The sequence below is a fragment of the Pipistrellus kuhlii genome, unplaced genomic scaffold (genome assembly GCF_014108245.1).
Source record: "Pipistrellus kuhlii isolate mPipKuh1 unplaced genomic scaffold, mPipKuh1.p scaffold_m20_p_11, whole genome shotgun sequence".
NCBI classification, from domain to species: Eukaryota; Metazoa; Chordata; class Mammalia; order Chiroptera; family Vespertilionidae; genus Pipistrellus; species Pipistrellus kuhlii.
The window spans coordinates 24927000-24939167 of NW_023425416.1; the positions used below are offsets into that span (position 1 = coordinate 24927000).

The window sequence follows — 12168 nt, forward strand, 5'->3', positions numbered from 1 at the left end:
ATTCGAACCTGACATATTTGGGGAACATTATTCTCCAACCTTTTTTCCAATATACTTTAACTTACTGCTGGGGCACACTTAATATTTCCATTGAACTCTTTGGAAGAATGTATTTTCATTCATAAGGAAGGCAGAAGTAGATGTTCTTTTACTCTGTGCATTAAAAAATGGACTAGAAGATCAGGGTCAGACAGAAATCTCTGGCTGATGAACTTCTAAAACTGGAGACTACATGGCATGAACCATGTGTACAACTGCTATGAGTTAAATTACAAGCGTGTCTGTCTTCCCTTTTTAACTTGGAAATACTTAGCTATTTCATCGTTTGCATGCCTAGCTAGAAGAAAGTTGAGAGGCCATCTGTTCTAAGATCAAACCACATCCAAACCATGAAATTCATTTTAGATGTGAACACAACTGTTCTACTCTGAAAAACAATGGAGGGTGTTGGGCAACATTAAGGGCATAAGAACAAGAGAATCACATACCCCCCTCTCAGGTGGTTGGCGTCATCAAAATAGAAGGATGGGGTTCATGACATGCGTTCAACTGGCAGAGTGCGTCTGAAAGAGAGTCCCCCCTGTGAAAGGCCTGTTACAGTTTTGGACGTGGCCCTGCCCTTGCCATGTGAATGCTAATGTCTTCTACTTCCATTTCCCAATTTCACAGCAGACCTGCATGCTCATAAATTAAACTGCATCGCTCAGCACTGTTGTGTGCATTCTAGAATTTAGTCCAAAATGGCCTAAACTACTGACTATTTCAGCAGAACTCCCTTTGGCCACTGCCTGTTAACATATTATAGAGACATTACGACAGCGATTTGAGAGTGCAGACCAGCCAGGTAGAGACGTACTCCCCTGCACAAAAGGCAGATGGGAACAGCTGGGGTAATGAGCACAAGGAGGTGTTGGCTTCTCCTTAAGACAGAGGGTGGAGCTTAGGGGGACCTGCCCCACCAGAAACAGAAGAGGTTCTGTACCTGCCAGTCTGTCTTCCCATAAAGGATCTTGAATGTGAATAGCTAGAGTTAAAAAAAAAAAGTAATAAGTCAGTTGAAAGAAGTAAAGAAAGCCCTGGCTGTGGCTGGTTTCAGGAGGGCTTTTAATAAAAAGTTACAGATCTATTTCTACCCCTTTGCCTACCTCCCAAAAGTAGTCTCTTTAGTTTTACTATTTTGGAGGTTAAGTACACAACTCTAAATTGTATTCTGATAAGGTAGCCATTGAGTTCCATTATGAAAAACTGGTTTAACTCATTTATACTCTGCACTCAACCCTTCCTCCTTCCTCTCATTTTTGATGGTTCTATTGTTCTTTGTTGGTTACCTTTTTATTTAAATAATATACTTCTGTTTCTTGAATCACCAATGGTGAATTGCTTCTTTAATATCCATTCCCCCTTCTTTCTTACAAACAAACCCACTTTTGTTGGAAGCAGCAATGTGTCATCTAAAAAAAACTGCACTTCTTAGTTTTCCTTATGACAAAGACAATCATGTCACCAGGTTCTGGTCAGTGAGGTGTAAGCAGAAGTTGTGGGGTGGGGCTTCAGGAAAACACTTTTACAAAGGGGCTAATTCAGCAAGAAGGACTCTCTTGCCCTTCTCCCCTCTTGTTCCGTCTTACCTGGAGCACAGATAAAATGGCTGGAGCTGCAGCAGCCATCATGTGACCATGAGAGAACCTTGAGGTAGGTAGAAGGCATATTCCAAGAATGACAGAAAAATCAAGAGGGTTTCTTCAGTGTTGATTGTATCAGAACTTCTGCACTATCCCTGAGCTGCCTACCTTCCAGCTTCATATTATGTGAGAAAAGTTAATGCCCCATCTTTAATGTACTATTTCCCCATATATATCATAACCAAATTTCTTCCCTGTTCATAAACTGGGATCAGTATTTAGACTCTTCATGAGTATTGAGACTCATCATTCTTTTTCCAACTACTTCTTTTCTGGTAGCTATATTCTTAAATTGCCTTTTTTTAAAAAATCTATTTCACAGTTAAGCATTCTGTGCCTTTTACTAGATTAACAGTAAAAGTTTAACATCATCAAATAGCATTTAAATCATATTAACACAGAAATGTTCACTCTGGGGTCAAGTAGCCCTGGACCACTCAAAGGGAAATTCCTAATATCAAGGTCAAATGAATTTTCTTTTCTCATATTCCTTCAAGGGGTTAAAATAAAGTCACGTTTTAATTTATATTTTTTATCAGAATATATATATATGTTTATATACTTTGGTTAGAGTTTGAAGAGAAGTTTTCACTGTAACCTCAGTTTACCCAACCTCTCAGCATTCACCTTTTTCTTAGAGGCCCACTTTTTCCTGTTCTGCTCTGGGCTGATAACTTTGAGTCCATTTATATCTAAAAATATATTCTATCTCCATACTTGAATGCTAGTCTAGCCATATAGAGAATTCCAAATTCATAGTCATCTTCTCTTGGAAATGTTGCGGCACTGCTCATTATCTCTTGCATCTAATGTTGTAAATGAGAGGTCAGATGCTAGTCTTAGTTTTATTCCTTTGCCTATGAGCTTTCTTTTTCTTATTCCCTAGAAGTCTTTAGCATCTTTTCTTTATTCTTGGTGTTCTAGTATTTCAGATAAAGTGTATTACCAATTAGGATGATTTTGTTTGTAAGTAAGAGGATACCAACTCAAACTAGTTTAATGATAAAAAGGCGATTTATTGGTTCGTGGTCATTGAAATGTTCCAGGTGGTATTGACTTTGAGAACAGTTCAATCAGGGCTCTGATTCTATTTCTCTGTGATTCCCTTGGTTTGGACAACTAAGTAAGTCTCAAAATAATCCTGAAAGAACAGAAACCAAGGAGCCTAGAGGATGGTGAACATTACAGTGCAGGTGGAGGCTAGCATCAGAGAAGGCTTACCAAAGGAGACCTTTTGTTTTAAAGCTAGAGGCCTGGTGCACGGATTTGTGCGCCGGTGGGGCCCCTCAGCCTGGCCTGTGCCCTCTCACAATCCAGGGCCCCTTGGGGATGTTGGATTGCCAGTTTGGCCCGATCCCCACAGGCCAGGCCAAGGGACCCCACAGTGCAACGGGCCTCTAGTATGCAGATAAGATCTTTGGTTAATCTCCCCCCCTTTCCCTTCCCTCTGGGAGTCATCAGTCTGTTCCATGTTTCCATGCCTGTGCATTGAGTGTCTGCCTCCTGGTAGTCAGTGCCTGTCATAGCTACCAGTTGAATGGTTGCTTAGGCTTTTGTATATATAGATTTTAATTGTGGTAAAATACATATAACATAAAATTACTCTCTTAACCATTTTTTAGTATACAGGTCAGTAATGTTAAGTTCATTCACAATTGTTACACAACCATCTCCAAAACTCTTTCATCTTGTAACACTGAAATTATACCCACTATTCAACCACTCTCCATTCCCTCCTCCATCCAGCCCCTGGCAATACCATTCAACTTTCTGACTCTTTTAATTTGATTGTTTTAGGTACCTTTTATAAGTGGAATCATATAGTATTTGCCTTTTTCTGACTATCTTATTTCACTTAGCATAATATCCTCAAGGTTCATTCATATTGAAGTATATATCAGAATATCCTTCGTTTTGAGGGTTGAATAATAGTCCATTGTATGTATATACAATGTTTGGCTTACCCATTCATCTATTAATGGACACTTAGGCTGCTTCTACACTTTAGTTATTGTGAATAATGCTACTATGAAAATGAGTATACAAATATATCTTTAAGACCTGCCTTCAATACTTTTAGGTATATACCCAAAAGCATTCCTAGGTCATACGATAATTCTATTTTTAATTTTAAGGCACTGCCATACTGTTTTCCATAATTGTTCCATTTTACATTCCTACCAACAGTGTACAAGGGCTCCAGTTTCTCCAGCTCTTATTGTTTTCTTTATTTTTTATAGTAGCCATCCTAATAAGTGGCATATCATGGTCATTTTTATTTGCATTTCTCTAATGATTAGTGATGTTGAGCCTCTTTTCATGTACTTAGGCCATTTGTATATCTTCTTTGGAGAAATGTCTATTTAAGTGCTTTGTCTGCTTTTTAATCAAGTAATTTGTTTTTGTTGTGAAGATCTTTTTTGTCGGCCTAATATGTTCTGAGTGCCAGAGGAACAAAGTTTAGTAGGTAGAAATGGGTAGAAAGGGTATTCTAGGCAAAGGAGCCATCGGGAGCCAAAGGAATGGAGATGACTGTGCTGATGTGTTAGGGCTCCCTTGAGTCGCCAGGCTGTGTTGGGCCAAAGACACAGATAGGCAAGCAGCCAGCACTGAAGCAGGAGAGGCCCAGCTGTCCTTGCCTGTGGAGAGCTGGGGCAAGGAGGATGTCTCCAGGGAGCATAAGGGGTGAAGACAATCCCACCAATTACAGAGCTGCCCTCAAAAGGTCCCTGTGGTGCCCAAGGGGACAGTGAATGCAGTTGAGAGGGGTCTGTAAGAGGCTCAAAAGACAGCTTCCCCTGAGATTAGGTTCTGAGCCCAACCAAAAATCATGTTTGTTCAAAATAGCCCCTGCAGAACTCCCAATACAGTTCCACATTAGGTTTCAACACACCAAGCCTCACCAGATCCCACACAGTGGGATTTCCTCAATCACAGGCACAGTCTCTCTTCAGCTGGAAGCCAGACAAAATAATGCCTGGACTTGAGAGACCACGTTATGCAGAAAGCACTTACTTTGCACACTGGACTCACTGGAGATGAGTGTGCTGATGTGTTATGGCTTGGTTGGAGTGTCGTCCCATACACCAAAAAAGTGGCAGGTCAAAGCACTGGCCATAGTTGTGTGCAGGGTTGATCCCTAGTCAGGGCGAGTACAGGAGGCAACTGATTGGTGTTTCTCCCCCTACCCCACCCTCACTTTTCTCTCTCTCTCTCTCTCTCTCTCTCTCTCGCTCTCTCGCTCTCTCTCTCTCTCTCTCGCTCTCACTCTCGCTCTCTCGCTCTCTTGCTCTCTCGCTCTCTCTCTCTATCTCTTTCCTCATTAAAAGCATATCTTTAGGTGAGGATTAAAAATAATTTTAATGGCCTGTAAAAAGAGCCATCAGCCAAAGTGTACAGGTAAATACATTAGTTCTGTAAAAACCATAGAAGCAAATTAACCTCTTTGTTGTTTTTTAAACTCACACATAGTAAAGAAAGTCAACAAGTCCCAACTTTGTGGGAGGGAGCATGGTACAGGTCAGCTGGAGTGTTGTGTTTGATCTGCTCATAGATATGTTGGGCTTCCTGGACTGTCCAGCCCAGGCCCCTTTGAGCTGGAACACTGGCTCCATTATATTCCTCATCTGTACTATGCAGGGCTGGGTGTCCTCAGACCTATAGTGGCTTCATTTGACCTGCTCCTCAGGAAAGGATAGACTCTATCAGGGACAGTGGTATCTTTACACAGAGTTGGCACATGTGAATCCTATTTCCTGACTCTGTGATTAAAAGCTTCCTTGTTTGGCTGCTTGGCTTATAATTCCTGGAGGAAATTATATTACATGAAGTGGGAAAGGATTTCTCCAGACTTGGTTATGTTGCTCCCAGTGAAATTCTCAAGTGAACACCTCTCCTTGAGCAGCAAATCTCTTGTCTGCCTCTTCCCTGCTATGGTTCCCTGGGCCTCCACTGGTCTATTCTGCCTTCATGGAGAGCCTGGCCAGCTTCCCACCTTTCCGGTTATTTTGGGATCTCCCTGTCATCCCCCTGTTGTCTTGAGGAACTTGATGGCAGTGGCAGCACATTTTCTTTTTTAGTGAAGAACGAATGGGCAAGCTAAACAAAATTGCCTTCTTTGTTAGAATTTTTTATTTCATTTTAGGGCTGGTCCTAAAATTCAGTCCAAGGAGATTAGAATAGAATGGAAAGCAATTTGATGGGGCAGACATAGGGAGGAGGTTGAAAAGTAAGTGATGAGGCTTGTGAAACAGGTCAGGACCAGATTATAAGGGGCCATGGATGCCCCGGTGAGTTTCAGCATAATCCAGAACGTGACTGTGTGGCAGGGGACTAAGCAGGAATCAGGTGTGCATGTTAAAGATCCCCTTGAGCAGCTGAGCAGCAGATGGATCAGAGGAGGTGAGATAGGAGACAGGTTAAGAGTGCACTCATGTCCAATTGAGAAATAATGAGCCCCAGTTCAAGCCAGTGATTGTGGAGTTTGAGAGGGAGCGAGAGATGGATAATAAAGATATTGCAGAGGTGGAGCTGACAGGCTGTCAAGGCCAGAGAGAGGGGAGAGCCCAGATGACTGCCAGTTTTGTGATCTGGGTACTAGATGGGTCATTGTGCCATCCCCTGTTATCATTATGAACTGTTCTGCATTTTGCTGCCATACAGGAAAGTCCATGGAGCTGGCGAGGGTGTGGGACTGCCTCCCCACTACTAAATATAGCTCATTGCCCACTGCTGAACTGGAGTGGGCCCTGGGCATGGGCCCTGGATAAAACTTGGGTAGGAACAGGGAGAGGACATAAGAGTGAAAATGTGCATCAGAGGTGAGAATCAGAAACCAGGATCCCAGGATGAGGTCCAGCCAGGGCAGCAGACACAATTTATGGTGCAAGAGCAAAATCCTAGTCCAAAAGGGACCTGACACTCCAGATTGGGAGATGGAAAGTTAGATGGGGTAAGCAAACTGGGAAGACCAGGAAGTGTTGGAAGCAAGAAGGGGATGGAATGGTAGATAAACCTGGGGCTCTGCCATTGTGATTTGGAGGATATTTCCTCCCCAGTGGCTCAGCCAAGACCATACTGGGAAGTGGCCAGTACTCTCTGCCTATTATTTTATTTTCACTTTTACCTTGTTCCCCAGTGAATATGGTGATTATTCCTTATTCACCTTCCACTCTGCAGTGGATCCCATGGGGATCTCTGCCCTCCGTGTGGGGGTGCAACAATATAGACAGTGTCACTTCTAAGAGGTCCGAGGAGGGAGCACTGACTTCCAGGTGGGCCACCAGGGGAAGCTCCGTGGAGGGTTGTCTTGGAAGAGAACATTCTAGCTCGAGGAATGGCATACACAGAGGCCCACAGAGCAGGAAGACGGAGAGGACACGTCAGAATGGCTGATGGTCTGTGCTTGGTGAGGATATGGAGCACAGGTAGGGAAGAGAGGGTGGTCAGGAGATAATTAGGACTGGTAGAACGAGACCAAAATCTCCCTGATGCCAGATGAAGATACGTGGCCTAGCAAATCAATGCCAGTGGAGAACAAATTACTGAGAACCTTGTCTTTGGCTTGGCACAAAGGCCCTGATTTTATACAATGCTTGGCGGATGGTAAACACTCAATAGTTTATCACATTAGTTTGAGTGACTGAATCCAAACTTTCGAATTGGTTAATCTAGGTTAGCAGATTGGGGCCAGACCAGTGGGGGGAGGTGACTCCAGACTTTCTCTCACCTTATCATTGTGGAAGCCATCCCTGGGGGTGGGGGAGGGGAGCTGTCCAGCCCACATCCATTTCCCTTCTCTGGGAACAGCATTGGACACTGGGGACCATGTTTGTACCATGGGACCCTGCCCAGGCTGAGCCCAAGGCATTTGCCCTGTCCCTTGTTCGCCCTGAGATCTCTCATGTTCAGCTCTTCCTTTAGTCTCTGGAAAGGCCTGGTGGCCTTCTGATAATCCCATGCCCCTTCACTGCTTTGCCTTTGGTGTGGAGAGGCACCGGGATAACCAGAGCTCCTTTCTCTCACAATTTTAAACGCCCTAATTGCTATGAGAAGGTGATGAAATGCTAAAGTGGGGTGGGTCTCACTAGTGGCAGAATGTGAAGGCCTTCAGTAGGGAATATAGTCCATACTTGGAGTCTAACTGTATTGGGGAATATGATGAAGGATGAAAAGATGTCATAGATAACAGGCAGGTTTGATGACGGGTGACTAGGAAAAGTGGAATTTTTTTTTTGAAAAAGGATGTTGGCAGCAGGAAGCAAGCATGGGAGATGGTGAATTCTGTGTTGAACACAAGGAAAGGAAAGGAGCTAATATTTTTGGAGAACCCCCTATGGGTCAGCTGCTGTTCTAAGTGGGTCAACTTCAATACCCTTCATGACAATCTCAGGAGGAATGTGTCATTATAGCAGGTCCTTGAAAAATGTCATCTCATTGTAATGTTGATGAGATGCCATAGGGACTTAACTCTTATTTATATCAATTAGACTATGGTAAAATTGGTTTCGTTATGCAGAGTTCAGTTTACAGTTGCAAAACCTATCGACAGCATTACGTGAAGACTTAATGTATTTTCATTTTCCTCATGGGTCACTGAGGCTCAGTGTGGTTGATTAATTCACTGTAGTGGGCTCAGGGCTATTCATCTAATATTTCTGGCTCTACACCTTTGGGACCCAGAGTATAATTGTCTTTTCAGAGGTTGGGTGGGATTGTTGGAAGTAACATGTGCTAATTTAAGGCCAAGCCGATGCTCCTGGTGAGGGACCTTCCAGATTCCTCGTTTTCACTGCTACAGTGACTGGCTGTAGTTAGTCACCACAAGTAGTTACTGCACCATCGGCTTGAGTTCTGGATTAAGGGACAAAGGTAACACAGAGTATAGCTGCAATCAGAATATGTGTCTAACAAGAACATTAAATAAACCTTTATTGGTTTAAGCTACTGATATTTGGAGAGAGGGGGGGGTTGTTTGTTAATGTACCTCACCTGGCTTCTCCTGGCTGATATATTCAGTCAAGATCACTGGGGAAGTACTAGTTGGCTTTGAATCCACATCCATCTGGCTTATGATTAAGCTAGTGTCAGGTAGCCATCCGTGGACTTGTAGGGGCCCATAAGCAAGATCAGAACTAGAGCTGTAGAGTTAAGTGTCACCTACACAAATGTGGTAGGGAGTGGAATTTAGACTGTGAGCTTTGCAGTGAAGTTTGTTTCTCTCCCTCACCTTCTTTTTCTCCGGAGGGTTTGTGGTTGGCTTCACGGGGCCTGCTGCTAAGTAGGACATCACTGCTGCCTGCTGGGTCTGCTGGTTCAGAGACAATGGCTTGAGCTTGTTGACAGCTGCACACTCATAACATTGCTAAAAACTTCATAAACTCTGAAGGCTGGAAATAGCCCAAGTGATTTGTGGTTTTGCTCACTTGTAAACGTTTGAGTATTGTGTCCACAAATTGCAAATTGAGTAACTCAATTTGAGGCACAGCTGTTATTTGGAAAAGACCCATCTAGGAACTCAAACTCCTTGCAAAATGATTGTGCTTTATTTTCGTCAAGTATCAGAAAACCATTAAACTGCCAAGCCATATGGCAAATGCCCACTCGAAGCAGAGTGCGACAGTGCGCCATAATGAATCTGGTTTTTTTGGGCAAGGAGATAGGACAGAGTCTGGCTTTTGCGATCTACAGAAAAGCAGATTTGCTGCTGCACATTTCAGCTTCCTAGAGTCCTGAGTAAGGATTTTTTCCTCCCATGAAAAATTCATATAAAAAAATTAAGTTATGGTAGATATTTTTTTCCTTAGGTGTATTTATTTCCCTTTCAAACAATATCCATTTGAGTTTCTGCATATAAAATACTTCTAACTGGGGCAAGAGAAACTTCTAAAAGTTTACACACTTTTATTTCTTTACATACTAATTCAGTGAACATGCATTAGGTGTCAGTATATCAGCTAAAAGTAGGCTTAGCTGCTATAACAGAAAAATAGAAAATCGTGGTGGCTTAGATTATTTCTCTCACAGGTCAAGGAAACCCAGAGGTAGGCCGTCTGGGCCTGGTATGGCAGCATCAGGTTCCTCAGGGCCCTGGCTTTCTCTTGGCTTATTCTCTGTCAAACCTGCCATTAGTCCTCAGGATGCAAGAGAGATGCCGTAGTCCAGCCACCACATTCCAAAAAGCAGGAGTGAGAAGAGAAAGCCATGCCTTTTTCTTTTGAAAAATTCCTAGAAGTGTCACCCAACACTTCTGTTCATAGAAACCTTAGGCACGGGGCCTCACCTTCCTGCAGAGATGGGGAATATACAATAGCAATGTGCCAGCTAACGACAGGGGTTCTGTAACTTTTTGGAAGGGGAAATGGATACTGGGAAGTGACCAGCTGCCTCTGTCCTACAGGTCCTAAATATTTGTTCTTCCTGTTAAATTATAATCCTAAAGATAGGCACCAGGTTTACTTGTCCCCGTCCCTCTAAGGCACTAGCAGAGTGGCTGGTAGTTTTTTATTTTAATTACCTGCTAGTTTGCACTCCTCACAGCAGATCCCAGGCACTTCTCACCTTCTCCCTGCTCTTCTAGACCTACTTTGTTCCAAGCTAAGGAGCTATGGTGTGGGGCATCTTCATTCTTCATTATCAGAACACGTTATTTCTACCAGCATGACTTAAACTACTCACTCCTCTGTTCCTCAGTATTGACTCTTAGCGCAGTCTCAGGGACGCTTAGAACTGAGTTACTTTGGTTGGAGCTAGACAGACAACTACAGCAGGGCCATGGGAGTGGCCTTCCCCAGGAGCACTCCTCTGTGGGCCACCTCCCAGGCCCAGCTGTCTGAATGAGCTGCCTAACAAGTGGGGGGTTGCTGGCAGCTTCCCAAGGGTTGATAGGTTTTGATTGCGGGCGGATACAAAAACTGTGGGGCCTATTTTGAACAAAATGAATAGCATATAGCAGATGTGAGAATGGTGAATTCTGTTTTAAACATAATGAAAGGAAAGATAAAGGAGCTAATATTTCTGAGAACTCCTTATGGACCAGGTACAAGGGACAATTCCGATTCCCCATGATAGACCTAGGATGCTGGAGATTTATCTCCATTTCCCATGTGGCTCTCTGAGGACGGGACTCTTCACCGGAATGCAAGCACAATCCTTCCTCCCCCTCCAGGTGTGTTGAAAGTATCAGCGTTGATGTGTGTGGTTTTTAGCACAGTGCCCCGCCTGTCACTCAGTAAACCAGGTAGCTGTCACTCAGTTCCACCTAACTATCGAAATCAGTCCCAGCTCCTGAGGGTAGTAGGGTTGCAAGAGACCTTGTTCCATTCCTGAGCTCCTTCACATCCTTTGAAAGTTCTCAAAAACGACAGAGCCAGGCTGCCTGCTTTCCTGGGAGTCTCATAATTGGGACGAGGGCTTAATTGGCATGTTTGTTTCCTCCAAGGGTTGGCTGGCAGAGGATCCTCACACTGACAAAGAAGGCCCGCTTCGCTTTTGTTCTTTGCAGCACTCTGTGCCCATAGCAACAGCGGGTGCATCCAACAAAGTTGAAAAGAAAAAGCGCCCCGAGTTCATGTGGAGGTGGTTTGCCCTGGAGAAGTTGACACACTCCCGCAGATGGAAATGGCTTTACCGAGTCCTGAAAAATGTGTTCGTCAACCCCACAAATACAGGATGGGGTGAAAGCAGGTTTACCGTTGTTTATGTGGAAGATATCACTGTAATTAATCAACAATAATACACAAATAAACTGTGTTTTTTTGCGTATTCACAACTGTAAGCCTACTTTTGCCCAGCCCTGTACCTACCATGTCTCTTGTTTTCTTTAAGATGAATCCGGTCAAGAGGTCTGTGTAATGAAAGATGTTTATAGAATCCATTTCCATTCTGCCCGAAGCCATCTGCTTTATGTCTATAATAAACAAGGATGTGTGCAGCCACTCACGCGGGCTGGGTCCTGTTCGAGGCACTCAGGGCAAGGAAAGGTAAATTGACTGCCTCCCAGGCGCTGAGCATTAGCACATTACATCAGCAGCGACGGGCACTTAACCTTCCCGCTCGCCTTTCCTCACAGTGTCTCTGCGACGGCCTGTGACAAATGGGCCGAGGGGCACATGCTTAGTTAGGATTTAGTACATGGAAGGCATCCGCCAGCATCGCATTACCTGGTGATGGAGGTGAAATGTGGGCAGCGGGGAAGGCCATTCTCTGGGAAGCCTGGGGCCTTCACCCGGTGATGGGTGCCGGGACTAGCCATCCTGGAGCCTCCTGATGCACCGTCCCGGGAGCACTTGAGAGCTCCTTCAGAAACAGGCTTCTCATCATCCAGAGGATAAAGTCCTGCACAGCCCCCCTGGGGGCCTGCATGACCCTTACACCCTCTGCAGCCTCATCTCGGGCCACCCACACATGAGCTCACACCGACACACGACCACATTGATGTGCTTTTTTAATTCATGACCCACCTTAGGTAGTGTTCTTCTGGACTTTT

General features: G+C 44.1%; 1 protein-coding gene across 2 annotated transcripts in view; it reads left to right on the plus strand.

Annotated features, from left to right (window-relative positions):
- NMNAT3 (nicotinamide nucleotide adenylyltransferase 3) overlaps positions 1-12168 on the plus strand; it is a 72582-nt gene that overhangs the window by 23722 nt on the left and 36692 nt on the right. The window contains exon 1 of one of the 2 annotated variants that reach the window (XM_036431292.2): positions 11640-11662. The exons of the other annotated variant lie outside the window; for it this stretch is intronic. The gene's annotated coding sequence lies outside the window, so the exon portion shown is untranslated. Of the gene's footprint in view, positions 1-11639; positions 11663-12168 lie in introns of those variants that run through there. 2 annotated transcript variants of the gene reach the window in all.